Source organism: Oncorhynchus gorbuscha, linkage group LG04 (genome assembly GCF_021184085.1).
Source record: "Oncorhynchus gorbuscha isolate QuinsamMale2020 ecotype Even-year linkage group LG04, OgorEven_v1.0, whole genome shotgun sequence".
NCBI classification, from domain to species: Eukaryota; Metazoa; Chordata; class Actinopteri; order Salmoniformes; family Salmonidae; genus Oncorhynchus; species Oncorhynchus gorbuscha.
Window position 1 is genome coordinate 63,179,262 of NC_060176.1, and position 13,992 is coordinate 63,193,253.

Sequence of the window (13,992 nt, forward strand, 5' to 3'; positions counted from 1 at the left end):
CCTACCTTGCAGGAGTACCCTCCTAGAAAGTCAGTACAGGTGGCTCCGTTCTGACAGGGGTTGGGGATGCATTCATCCACCTGCTCCTCACAGTAGCTGCCTGTGTAACCTGCCTGGCAGTGGCAGTAGTGGGTGTTCCCCGCATCCAGACACTGGCCTGAGTTACGACACAGAGCAATTACCTCCACACCTTGAGGGCAGAGAGATGGGGAGGGGAAGAGAGGGGAGATCAGTATGTAGTCTGTGTTTTGTTAGTGGTGTGAAATGAATTGCATAGTGATGATTGAGGCTAACACAAACACACACACACGCCTCATACATGCAGGAGGACAGACACACAAAAATCCTCCTTCACACCCCCAGTGTTACCTCTCTGTTTGGCTGCCACCTCGCAGGAGACGCTTGGCACATCACAGTAGAGCCCTGTCCAGCCAGTCTGGCACTCACAGCTGTAAGTAGTGCCAGTCTGCCAACAGGTGCCCCCGTTCTGACATGGGGACGAGTCACACCAGCGTACCAGATTCTGAGGAGACACACACACCATAGACAGTTAGCTGACAGGGGGACATGTTTCTGTAAGTAAGCATTTACACTGTTGTTTCACAGATAAAACATTACCCACTGGGCACAGACATAAATTCAACGTCTATTTCACATTGGTTCATCGTAATTTCATTGAAATGACATGGCATCAACTTTGATTCAACCAGTGTGTGCCCAGTGGGCTGTAGCTTATAGCTACAGTTATTTATACCACCTTTATTTAGCCAAGTACATGATCCATAAAAGCACATTTTACTTGACAATAACAACCTGTTATATAACCTACAGTTAGTCTACTGTAAAGTCAGCGTGACTGGGCCTATACTGTACCTGGCAGTTGAGTCCAGTGTAGCCCTGGGGACAGATGCACTTGTAGGTGCCATAGCTGTCCTGGCAGGTGCCTCCGTTCAGGCACGGTCTGGAGTCACACTCGTTGATGTCGTGTTGGCAGTAGCTGCCAGTGAAGCCAGGTGGGCACAGGCAGGTGTAGGTGTTGATGCCGTCCAGACACGTCCCACCGTTGAAACAAGAGCTGTTAAACAAAACATCCACAAAGCAATACCAGACGTGTCATTCAAAAAACAAATTCAATTCACTTTAAAACATGGTGAGTCCAATTAGTGAAATTAATTGAGAGATAAGAGCGTCTGCTAAATGACTTAAATGTAAATGAATATCCTGGGCTATAATGGGATATTTGAGTCATTCAACTTTCTGCCACAGGGGGCAGAAGTGGACAAGAGAAAGTAGTTTGGAGATTCATTCATCGTTTGTGACAGAGACTCAACAGGCCATGTGAGGATAGAGAAATCCAAACTAAATGGGAATTCAAGCTCCCTTTACCTCTCAGTGCAGTCAGGTGTGTTGTTCTCACAGTGTATCCCACTGAAGCCAGGTGGACAGGTGCAGGTGTAGCTGTTGACACAGTCTGTACAGTTGGCTCCATTCTTACATGGGTTACTGTCACACTCGTTGATGTCCTCCTCACACTTAGTGCCACGGAAACCAAGCAGGCAGGTGCACGCAAAGTTGTCCACCTCGTCCCGACAGAAACCTCCATTGCTGCAGGGGTCTATGGGGGAAGAGAGCGGGGAGATAGGTTAGCTTATAACTTAGCAGACTGGCTGCAACTCAATAGTCTTGACTAGCTTCCTTTCCTTATGTTTTACTGACATGAAAGAACATGACAGGATTTATAGAGATGTGGTGGCCTTTCACCTATCAGTCATGAAATACAAGAGACAGTGGGCCCCTTTAGAGTATTGAGACACGACCACTGTCTCATTTTAACCTGTTTTGATGATGAAGTCATGAAGATGATAGGAGACTTACTGGGATTACAGTCGTCAATGTTGGTCTCACAGTTGCGGCCAGCATAACCGGCCTTGCAGCCACAGCGGTAGTTGCCTTTGGTGTTCTCACAGGTGGCCCCATTGAGACAGGGGTTCTTTACACACTCGTTAATGTCCACTTCACAGGTCTGTCCTAGAGAGGGTAGAGCAAAGGAGAGAGTGGAGAGGTTTACTACACAGCACTGAGATCATTTGCCCATTTTCATAATTTTATATAGACATATTTGGTATGATAACATACAGATAACCTAATACAGATAACGTACATATACTGCCTTCAGAATGTATTCATACCCCTTGACTTATTGCATTTTGTTGTGTTACAGACGGAATTCAAAATGGATTAAATCGATTTTCTTTCAGCCATCTACACACAACACCCCGTAATGACAGTGAAAACATGTTTTTTTAAATTGTTGCAAATTTATAAAAAATTAAATACTGAAATATCTAATCTACATAAGTATTCACACCCCTTAGTCAACACTTTATAGAAGCACCTTTGGTGGCGATTACAGCTCTGCATCTTTTTGGGATTGTACAGTATCTGCCCATTATTATTTTTTACATTCGTCATGCTCTGTCAAGTTGATTGTTGATCATTGCTAGACACCCATTTCATGTCTTGACATAGATCTTCAAGCAGATTTAAGTCAAAACTGTGACGAGGCCACTCAGGAACATTCAATGAAAACCAGGTTTTCCTCTAGGATTTTGCCTGTGCTTATAGCTGTAGTCTGTTTTTTTTAATCCTAAAAAACTCCCTAGTCCTTGCCGATGAAAAATATTCCCATGATGCAGCCACCACCATGTTTGAACATATGAAGAATGGTACTCAGTGATGTGTTGTGTTGGATTTGCACCCAAACATAAAGCATTGTGTTCAGGACATAACATTCATTTCTTTGCCATATTTTTTGCAGTTTTACTTCAGTGCCTTACTGCAAACAGGAAGCATGTTTTGGAATATTTTTATTCTGTACAGGCTTCCTTCTTTTCACTCTGTCATTTAGGTTAGTGATGTGGAGTAACTACAATGTTGTTGATCCATCCACAGGTTTCTCTCATCACAGCCATTAAACTCTGTAAGTGCTTTAAAGTCACCATCCCTGAGCAGTTTCCTTCTGAAAAACCTCTCTGGTCTTTGTGGTAGAATCTGTGCTCAAAATTCACTACTCGATTGAAGGACCTTACAGATTGTATGTTGTGTGAGGTACAGAGATGGGGTAGTCATTAAAAAATCCTGTTAACCACTAGTATTGAACTTATTGACTCAAGACATTTCAGCAATTGTTTTTGTTGTTGTTGTAATTACCAAGATTTTCTACAAACAAAATTCCACTTTAACATTATGGGGTATTGTGTGTAGATCAGTGACACAAAATCTCAATTGAATAGATGTTTTATTCAGGATGTAACACAACAAAATGTGGAAAGGGTAAAGGGCTGGGGAAACTTTCTGAAGGCACTGTACATGCATAGGAATTACATATAATCTACTGTAAATATATTGCTCGCTCACCTTGCCAGCCCTCTGGACACACACAGGAGAAGCTCTCGTAGTCTTCAGACTCCTGACACTCACCTCCGTTCTTGCAGGGCTTGGGGCTGCAGGGTGCCAGCAGGGTCTCACAGTTCTCACCTATCACACACACACACACACATTTTTAGATAATGGACATGAACTGTTCAATATTATTGTTTTCATATTATTATCGTGTCTAATATTATTGTTTTCAGAACCAGAGTATCGTAACTGGAAGTAGTGGGTGTCTGGATACTGGATAGATCGCCCTACATAGATAATGCTTTTATTGGACATTTAAATACACACTTCATTCAGGAGGCTTCTTGCCCACAGAGAGTGTTAGAGAGCAGAGCTGTTTGGGCCCACGGAGACATTTCCCTATCTGTCTGTTTCCACGACACCCAGCACGGACAGGAAGCAGGCTGGAGTTTCCTGCTATTGTCAAGGCATTTGCTGTTCTGTGAGACAGGAAGTCTGCAAACAGGAAATGTGACAAGCAGCTGGGCCATTCAGTTCCCACCCCTCCGTCACACAACCAGAGTCACTATTATTCCAGCTCTCAACGCAGGGTGGAATTTTCCAAAAAGAAAACTCAGGGAATAAATAAAAAGGTTGCCCAAAGGCAGTCAGTCCATCATTATCTATTTTATCAAATAATACAAGGGAGGAATGGATGTGAGGACCATGAACTGTTATCAGGGACACAACGTCAACACAACAGATGCTGGAGTTTTAGCCAAGAGGAAGTCTTGCTGCTGGACGCTCATTGACAGCTTGGTCTTCCGGAGCATGTTTTTCCTGTATGTCTAATGCCTTAGAGAAGCTAGAACTTTTTTTATTTAATTTTAATTTTAATTTTTTTAACCTTTATTTAACTAGGCAAGTCAGTTAAGAACAAATTCTTAATTTCAATGACGGCCTAGGAACAGTGGGTTAACTGCCTGTTCAGGGGCAGAACGACAGATTTGTACCTTGTCAGCTCGGGGATTTGAACTTGCAACCTTTTGGTTACTAGTCCAACGCTCTAACCACTAGGCTACCACAGCAAGGACATACCAAAACATTACGCTTAGATAGACAATCAGACATATATTTCACAATAGCCAAATATGTTCATACCGGTATATGGCAGTAGACAGTTGCACTTGTACGCAGAGACATCATCGATGCAGGTCCCTTGGTTTAGGCAGGGATTGGAGGCACATTCGTTAATGTTGGTCTGACAGCTTGGACCTGGGATCAAAAGGTCAAGAAGTTATCAAGCACATGAGTTTGAGTTAAGAGTTAGGGTCAAATAGATCAAAACAATACAAAATGTATTGATGGTGGGATTGCAATCTCGAGGACCATACACACGTACACACACTTACTCACCAGTGAAGCCGATTCTGCAGGAGCAGACATATCCGCTCGTCATATCCTTGCAGGTGCCTCCGTTCATGCAGGGGTTGGACTCACACTCGTTGTTGTTGATGTCACAGTTCTTGCCACTCCAGCCATTGTCACACAGACAGTTGTAACTAAGGAAAAGATAGGAAAGCTCAATATCAGAGTAACAGACAATACATAGGAATACTTAGGAATTTACTGTAGATATATTCATACCATACATGTAAGGAAGATTTCTAGATTTAAACGAGACACAACTTAGTGATTTGCTTGGCATTGAAACAGATGAGAAAGACAGACTCACCCATTGACTTTGTCCTGACAGTGGCCATGGATACACGGGTTGCTAAGGCACTCATTGATCTGGGAGAAGCAGGTGGTGTCGTGGTAACCCTCTGGACACAGACAGGTGAAGCTGTTGATGCCATCGATGCAGGTGCCACCGTTGTGACACGGGTGTAGGGCACATTCGTCAAGGTTGATGTTGCACATGGTCCCTGTGAACCAGAACCCATTAAAATGTTTACTTCTCTGACCTCTCGTACAGTAGTGTCTCAACTTTATAGCACAAGGAACATTTACAGTTTACAAACTGATTCAATTGGTGTTAGAAAATGATACAGGTAACTGCCAAGGTAAAGAAAAAACCAACCAAGTGTAAATGTAAATGTGTCTTAATGGGTCATCGGGCCACCACAAGCCAGAACAGCTTCAATGGACCGTGGACAGATTCTACAAGTCTGGAACTCTATAGGGGGGATGCGACACCATTCTTCCACCATAAATTCCAACATTTGTTGTTTTGTTGATGGTGATGGAAACGCTGTCTTAGGTGGCTCCAGAATCTCCCATAAGTATTCAATTGTGTTAAGATCTGGTGACTGAGACAGCCATGGCATATGGTTTACATCGTTTTCATACTCATCAAATCATTCAGTGACCCCTCGTGCCCTGTGGACAGGGGAATTGTCATCGTATGGGGTAATAGCCATGGTAGCCTGCCCAGGATTTTCATACATGACCCTAAGCATGATGGGATGTTAACTGCTTAATTAACTCAGGAATAGGGTTGCACATTTTGGGGAATATTCAGAGGTGGAAACTTTCCGTGGGAATTAACGGGAATATATGGGAATTAACGGAAATACATTCAAATGAATATTAATACCATTTAAATGTAGATGTTTTTTGATAGGATATATTTACCATATCATATGGAGAGAGAAACATAAACATTTAACCTTATCATAAGTAATTGCAAATGATTAAATCCTTCCAATATATATATTTTTTTAACTATCTAGTTATGAATTGAACTTTAATTAAATGAGTTGACTTTTCACATGGGATGATTTCACTGTACATCAAAAGAAAGGGAATATTGAATGATCCCCAATGATCCATCACATCTCCTAAAAATGTTTTCAACATACATCTGTAAAATGATAGTCTAGAAACTAAAGCTTTGGTTGTCTTCCTCTCAGGCTTCCATGTCTTCTCCCTGGACCTCCTCAATGTCCAACTCCTTGAACATCAGACTCTGATGCCTCATCTTCACTGTCACTTTCAAACCTTCTTGAGGATGGCTCTTTGTCAGTCTCAAAAAGCCTCAAATTTGCCCGGGTGGGGACCAACTTTTCAACCCTTGTATTGGTCAGCCTGTTGTGTGCATTGGTGTGTGTGTTCCCAAACAAGGACCAGTTGCGCTCTGAGGCGGCTGATGTTGGTGGGATTTGGAGGATGATGGAGGCAACAGGGGAAAGAGCCTCAGATCCACAAAGTCCCTTCCATCAGGTGGCTGATGAGATATGTCGGCACGACTGCCATTTTGCAGCTCCATCCTAAAGCCCTTGCTTGGAAGTGTACTTCGCCAGACTGCCAAGAACCTTTCCCTCATCCAGGCCAAGGTGGCAAGACAGGGTAGTGATGACACCATAGGCCTTGTTGATCTCTGCACCAGACAGGATGCTCTTGCCAGTATACTTGGTGTCCAACATGTACGCTGCGGCGTGGATGGGCTTCAGGCTGAAGTCTTCAAGCTTTTTGATGTATTTCAGAACTGCAGTCCTCTGATTGGAGCAACAGTGAAGTGGGCAGGGCAGTATGGATTTCTTCTCTCACATCTGCAAGCAGAGTCTGAACACAGACAGGATGGCATTGTCTCCCTCAATACATGCAATGGCTACTGCTATTGGTTTCAGGCTGCTTACCACTCTCTCCCAAAATACATCATCCAGGAGTATCCTATTTGATGGGGCTGTCAATATCGGCAGACTGTGATATCGCCATTTCTTGGAGAGACTCCTTCCCCTCCAGCAGACTGTCAAACATGATGACAACACCACCCCAACTGGTGTTGCTGGGCAGCTTCAATGTGGTGCTCTTATTCTTCTCACTTTGCTTGGTGAGGTAGATTGCTGCTGTAACTTGATGACCCTTCACATACCTAACCATTTCCTTGGCTCTCTTGTAGAGTGTATCCATTGTTTTCAGTGCCATGATGTCCTTGAGGAGCAGATTCAATGCATGAGAAGCATAGCCAATGGGTGTGATGTGAGGGCAGGACTCCTCCACTTTAACCTAGCAGCCTTCATTTTCGCAGCATTGTCTGTCAATAGTGCAAATACCTTCGGTGGTCCAAGGTCATTGATGACTGCCTTCAGCTCATCTGCAATGTAGAGACCGGTGTGTCTGTTGTCCCTTGTGTCTGTGCTCTTGTAGAATACTGGTTGAGGGGTGGAGATGTTAATTATGTTAATAATGAAGTTAATTATTCCATTCGACCACCCATCAGAGATGACTGCAATAGTCTGCTTTCTCTATGATTTTCTTGACCTTCACTTTTCCCTGAAGGTTTCTGATCCTTTGCAACCCTTGTCAGGAACCACACCTGTGTGGAAGCACCAGCTTTGAATATACTCTGTATCCCTCATTTACTCAAGAGTTTCCATTATTTTGTCAGTTACCTGTAGAAATTAATAACACTATGGTTAGAACTTGTGAAACTTTGAACATAATATCATGTAGTAATCTTTGGAGTTGGTCACAATCCATGAAGATATCATTTTGAAGTAAAACACAAAGCCCAACCCGTGCTACACCAGACAATGGACCATACAATGGGCTCTATATCCCCACAGTAAATGTATCCACCTAGAGAAACATGGGATTTTTAAGTCCGGTTTTGTTGGCCACTTGAAATAACGCCGCCATTCAGCGGGTGCCACGCATAACATAAAGAGAGGCCATTTAGCCCTAAAGCATGGACCAACTTGCCCCCCCTTTTAAAATATCAACTTTCAGGAATCTTTCAGGGGATCTTTCCTCCAGTGAAATCCCGGGTGAGTGTTGGTCCTTTCAGAGCCTGGTGAGAGAGGCCAGCTTGTGTGTCTAGGCAACAGGTTGGAGGGGGGGGGGTCTGGAAAGTGACACGGCCACAGAAGGCCTTAAAAGGAGTGCATTCGTTTACCATCTGTCATCTCTCTCCCTCTTCCACCCCTCCACCCTACCCTCTATGCTCTTGTTTGTCCTGCCTTCACCTGAGAGGTCTGAATAGGAGAGGTAGGAGTACCCCCTTCAAATCTCAACCTCGGTAGCCACAGTCAGACAAACTGGTCCCCTACAGTATCTACTTACCGCTGTAGCCAGGCTCGCAGGCACACTCGTAGCCATTGATCTTGTCGAGGCATGTCCCGTAGTCACATGGCTTGCTCTTGCAGTCATCCAGGTTGACTTCACAGTTTATACCTAGAAGCAAAGAAATTAGCATCAAAGTTTCTATAGTAACATTTTCACAGATTAAAGTAAGTCTGTGTGTCAAGGACAGTTTCGAGCTTAGAGAAGTCTTTTATTGTGTGTGTGCTCGCGTGTGTGCGTGCGTGCGTGCGTCTGACCTGCGGTGCCCATGGGGCAGGTGCAGATGTAGGAGTTCTCGCGGTCCTGGCAGATGCCTCCGTTCCGACAGGGCTGACTCAGACACTCGTTAATGTTGGTCTCACACAGCCGGCCCGTGTAACCAAGGTGACAGTAGCAGGTGAAGGAGGCCAGGCCATCCTTACAAGTACCATAGTGACAGGGGTCCGAGAAACACTCATTGATGTCGGTCTCACAGTGTTGCCCCGTGTAACCTGGTAGAAAGACATGGAGTTCGTCACTTTAGTCTAATTTCTCTCCATTCTATTCAGGAGCCAGAAAACATTCAATAAGTTTTAGTTTATTTTTAAATCTATGTTTGTTGTTTTGTTGTTGTTTTTATGCTCCTGCTAGTATCACTGCTCTTTATTAAGCGTACATATCATTTTGTGAAGGGTTAGGGTTAGGGTTTTGTGAGTGCTTTTAATTTGCACATTGCTCCACCCACATCTGTTCAATGTATTGAACGGGATTGGAGTCGAGGGAAAATAAATGTGTTACCAAATATAACAAGGTTCTGTTTTTATACCTTCAGTGCATTCACAGGTGTACTTATTGGGGCCATCCGTGCACTTGGCGCCATTCTTGCAAGGCGTGCTGGAGCACTCATCAATATCTATCTGGCAAAGGTTCCCAGCAAATCCTGGAAAAACAAGAAGATGTAGGGAGTGAGTGTGTGTGTGGTTCATTAGAGTGATCTTACCAAGCCCAAACTATGCCCACTTTATCCCTGGAAGCCTACATACATTATGATGAGAGCCCTCAATGACAGAGATGGCTGCATATGAATCAAAATGCCTGCCGTACTACAAGCTTACTGTGTTCTTTCCTTCTATTCCTTTTCACCACTGCTCCCAAAAAGGGGGGGGGGGGGGCTCCAAGGCCTCATGACCAGGGGTGAAAGACAAAGGGGGGGACTGTCTGCTCAATGTAATGCAAAGCCGAGCCAGTTGCCTCTTTTGTCCCCCAAAACTTTTCCATCACAATGTGCATTATCCCGTCCTGCTCTGCCCACTTTCCCCGCCCGCTTCTCCCAACAGGGCTAGCTTGACCTCTGAACTCAGCTATTCAAATCCCTCATCATTCAAAATCAACCAGCAGGCTCTCTTATTTTCTCTAGTCATTCTAATCTCTGTTTTTATTTCTTCTTCCAACTTCTGTCGCAGGAACGTACAGTGTTCAGTAGTCACACATTTGAATTCTAAGTGGTAAAAAGAAGGATTCTATCTGATAAAGAACACACAGGTGGTCTAAGCCAAACTGCCAGCCAGACACCAGTTGTCACTAATCCAAATAGGAAGTGGCTACATGGCTATCTGTTAGCTCTGCTCCATTCACAACACAGGGTCCTCTCAATTTTCACTGTCCATCCATGCTAACGCTAATATTACCTCACACACACCTCCCAGAGCCAAAGAGGGGATTTAGCCCGGGTTTCTGGAATCACACATTTCAAAAGGGACGAGTGGGGTTCCCATGGAGATGATGTGTACAGAAATTAAAGGAGAGAGGACCATACCCTACTCCAGCCTGGGCTTACACAGGAACAAATTTACATCACAAGCAGGCAATGGGGACCCCAAAATCCCCGCCTCTACCCCATAGCCCTCTAGAGCATAACCGTCTGTGCGTCTCAGTCCCCTCCCGTACCCCAACACCCCCTCCCACTTTCACTACTGTCTCATTCAGGCCTCTCTCCTGGCCCCCTTATCCCATCCCCATCCCATAGATACGGGGGCTTTTCAACAGCTAAGCTCTAGTGTTCTCTGCAGTACTGCTCTACTGTTAACTGCACTTTCTCAACAGCCTCCTGCCTTTCTCTCTTTTTTAAAAAATCAGAACCAACTGAGTACTGCACTATTTTCCATCAGAATTACTTCCACCTCAATAGCCCTGCTGAAAGAATGAAAACAAAAACACATTTTAGAGGCTGAGAAACATTGTTCAGTGTCGGTCAGCCTCACGTTCTTCTATCAGAGCATTCCTGTGCTAACAAAACCCTCAATGCCTCTCGTCACATGCTGTAGTCCAACCCCAATGGAATCCCTGTAGAAATACCTCATGAAATCATCTAGATTCTACATGCAACAAATCACTACACACAAAACTCAAACCTCACCACAACAGCGTCTACAACTACACATAAATGTAATACATGAAAACACAACAATATTTCAGCTGATATTCTTAGTTAGACGTTCTACGTTATCTCCTTAATTCTCTCTCAAATAACGTTATTGTGGCTAGCTACATCCAAACCAAGTTTAAGTGCACACTCATCAGAGTAAAACCTTGTTCTAAGTGAAAACTTTGTCAAGCCCTTCCTTATGGATTTTCCTCCTCGTCGGGCGCTGGCCTGCTAAAGCCTGCCTGAGGGCAGGGATTAGAGTCTGCCTCCCGCGCCCATCCAGTCCAGGGGGGTGATCGACCCCCCTCAGACCGCCGCAGTGTCCCAGGGCTCACCTGTGGGGCACTGGCAGTGGAAGGTGTTGATCTTGTCGATACATTTCCCATTGTTCAGGCAGGGGTTGTTGGCGCACTCGTCTGTATTGATCTGGCAGAACAGTCCCTCATAGCCTGTAGCCAATTAGCAAGGGAAACAAGACACAGGGTCAGTTAGTTAGTTAGTTAGTTAACCATGAGATTTGTATAGTAACATTGACTGTGCCTGACTTCAAAGATATAGGTTTAGATTGCAACCATCTTTTGATTAAAACGGTGTCTTTACCTGGCATGCAGATGCAGTGGAAGCCTCCTATCTGGTCGAGGCACGTGGCTTCGTTCTGGCAGGGGTTGGAGAGGCACTCGTTGACGTCGTGTTCACATCGAGCTCCAGAGAAGCCGGGCTGACACTTACACTGGAACGAACCCTTGGTGTTCAGGCACTTCCCTCCATGCTCACAGGGGTTGCCACCTAGACACACAAAGAGACAAGGAGTGAATCTTAACAAACATGTTACAGGGTGTGCTCCTTCACAATGCTGTGTAGTGGTTGCTACCTGTCTACCTCTCTGCTGTGTAGGGGTTGCTACCTGTCTACCTCTCTGCTGTGTAGTGGTTGCTACCTGTCTACCTCTCTGCTGTGTAGGGGTTGCTACCTGTCTACCTCTCTGCTGTGTAGGGGTTGCTACATGTCTACCTCTCTGCTGTGTAGGGGTTGCTACATGTCTACCTCTCTGCTGTGTAGGGGTTGCTACCTGTCTACCTCTCTGCTGTGTAGGGGTTGCTACCTGTCTACCTCTCTGCTGTGTAGGGGTTGCTACCTGTCTACCTCTCTGCTGTGTAGGGGTTGCTACCTGTCTACATCTCTGCTGTGTAGGGGTTGCTACCTGTCTACCTCTCTGCTGTGTAGGGGTTGCTACCTGTCTACCTCTCTGCTGTGTAGGGGTTGCTACCTGTCTACATCTCTGCTGTGTAGGAGTTGCTACCTGTCTACCTCTCTGCTGTGTAGGGGTTGCTACCTGTCTACCTCTGCTGTGTAGGGGTTGCTACCTGTCTACCTCTCTGCTGTGTAGGGGTTGCTACATGTCTACCTCTCTGCTGTGTAGTGGTTGCTACCTGTCTACCTCTCTGCTGTGTAGGGGTTGCTACCTGTCTACCTCTCTGCTGTGTAGGGGTTGCTACCTGTCTACCTCTCTGCTGTGTAGGGGTTGCTACCTGTCTACCTCTCTGCTGTGTAGGCGTTGCTACATGTCTACCTCTCTACTGTGTAGGGGTTTCAACCTGTCTGCCTCTCTGCTGTGTAGGGGTTTCAACCTGTCTGCCTCTCTGCTGTGTAGGGGTTTCAACCTGTCTGCCTCTCTGCTGTGTAGGGGTTTCAACCTGTCTGCCTCTCTGCTGTGTAGGGGTTGCTACCTGTCTCCCTCTCTGCTGTGTAGGGGTTTCAACCTGTCTGCCTCTCTGCTGTGTAGGGTTTAGACCTGTCTACCTCTCTGCTGTGTAGTGGTTTCAACCTGTCTGCCTCTCTGCTGTGTAGGGGTTTCAACCTGTCTGCCTCTCTGCTGTGTAGGGTTTCAACCTGTCTACCTCTCTGCTGTGTAGTGGTTTCAACCTGTCTGCCTCTCTGCTGTGTAGGGGTTTCAACCTGTCTGCCTCTCTGCTGTGTAGTGGGTTAGACCTGTCTACCTCTCTGCTGTGTAGGGGTTTAGACCTGTCTACCTCTCTGCTGTGTAGGGGTTTAGACCTGTCTGCCTCTCTGCTGTGTAGTGGGTTAGACCTGTCTACCTCTCTGCTGTGTAGGGGTTTAGACCTGTCTACCTCTCTGCTGTGTAGTGGTTTCAACCTGTCTGCCTCTCTGCTGTGTAGGGGTTTCAACCTGTCTGCCTCTCTGCTGTGTAGGGGTTTAGACCTGTCTGCCTCTCTGCTGTGTAGGGGTTTAGACCTGTCTACCTCTCTGCTGTGTAGGGGTTTCAACCTGTCTGCCTCTCTGCTGTGTAGGGGTTTCAACCTGTCTGCCTCTCTGCTGTGTAGGGGTTTCAACCTGTCTGCCTCTCTGCTGTGTAGGGGTTTAGACCTGTCTGCCTCTCTGCTGTGTAGGGGTTTAGACCTGTCTACCTCTAAAGCTGTGTAGTGGTTTCAACCTGTCTGCCTCTCTGCTGTGTAGTGGTTTCAACCTGTCTGCCTCTCTGCTGTGTAGGGGTTTAGACCTGTCTACCTCTAAAGCTGTGTAGTGGTTTCAACCTGTCTACCTCTAAAGCTGTGTAGTGGTTTCAACCTGTCTACCTCTCTGCTGTGTAGTGGTTTCAACCTGTCTGCCTCTCTGCTGTGTAGTGGTTTCAACCTGTCTGCCTCTCTGCTGTGTAGGGGTTTCAACCTGTCTGCCTCTCTGCTGTGTAGTGGTTTCAACCTGTCTGCCTCTCTGCTGTGTAGTGGTTTCAACCTGTCTACCTCTCTGCTGTGTAGTGGTTTCAACCTGTCTGCCACTCTGCTGTATAGTGGTTTCAACCTGTCTGCCTCTCTGCTGTGTAGGGGTTTCAACCTGTCTGCCTCTCTGCTGTGTAGTGGTTTCAACCTGTCTGCCTCTCTGCTGTGTAGGGGTTTCAACCTGTCTGCCTCTCTGCTGTGTAGTGGTTTCAACCTGTCTGCCTCTCTGCTGTGTAGTGGTTTCAACCTGTCTGCCTCTCTGCTGTGTAGGGGTTTCAACCTGTCTGCCTCTCTGCTGTGTAGGGGTTTCAACCTGTCTGCCTCTGCTGCTGTGTAGGGGTTTCAACCTGTCTGCCTCTCTGCTGTGTAGTGGTTTCAACCTGTCTGCCTCTCTGCTGTGTAGGG

General features: G+C 45.8%; 1 pseudogene; it reads right to left on the minus strand.

The window, feature by feature from the left end:
* Nucleotides 1–13,992, minus strand: part of LOC124034456 — a 57,972-nt pseudogene that overhangs the window by 13,503 nt on the left and 30,477 nt on the right.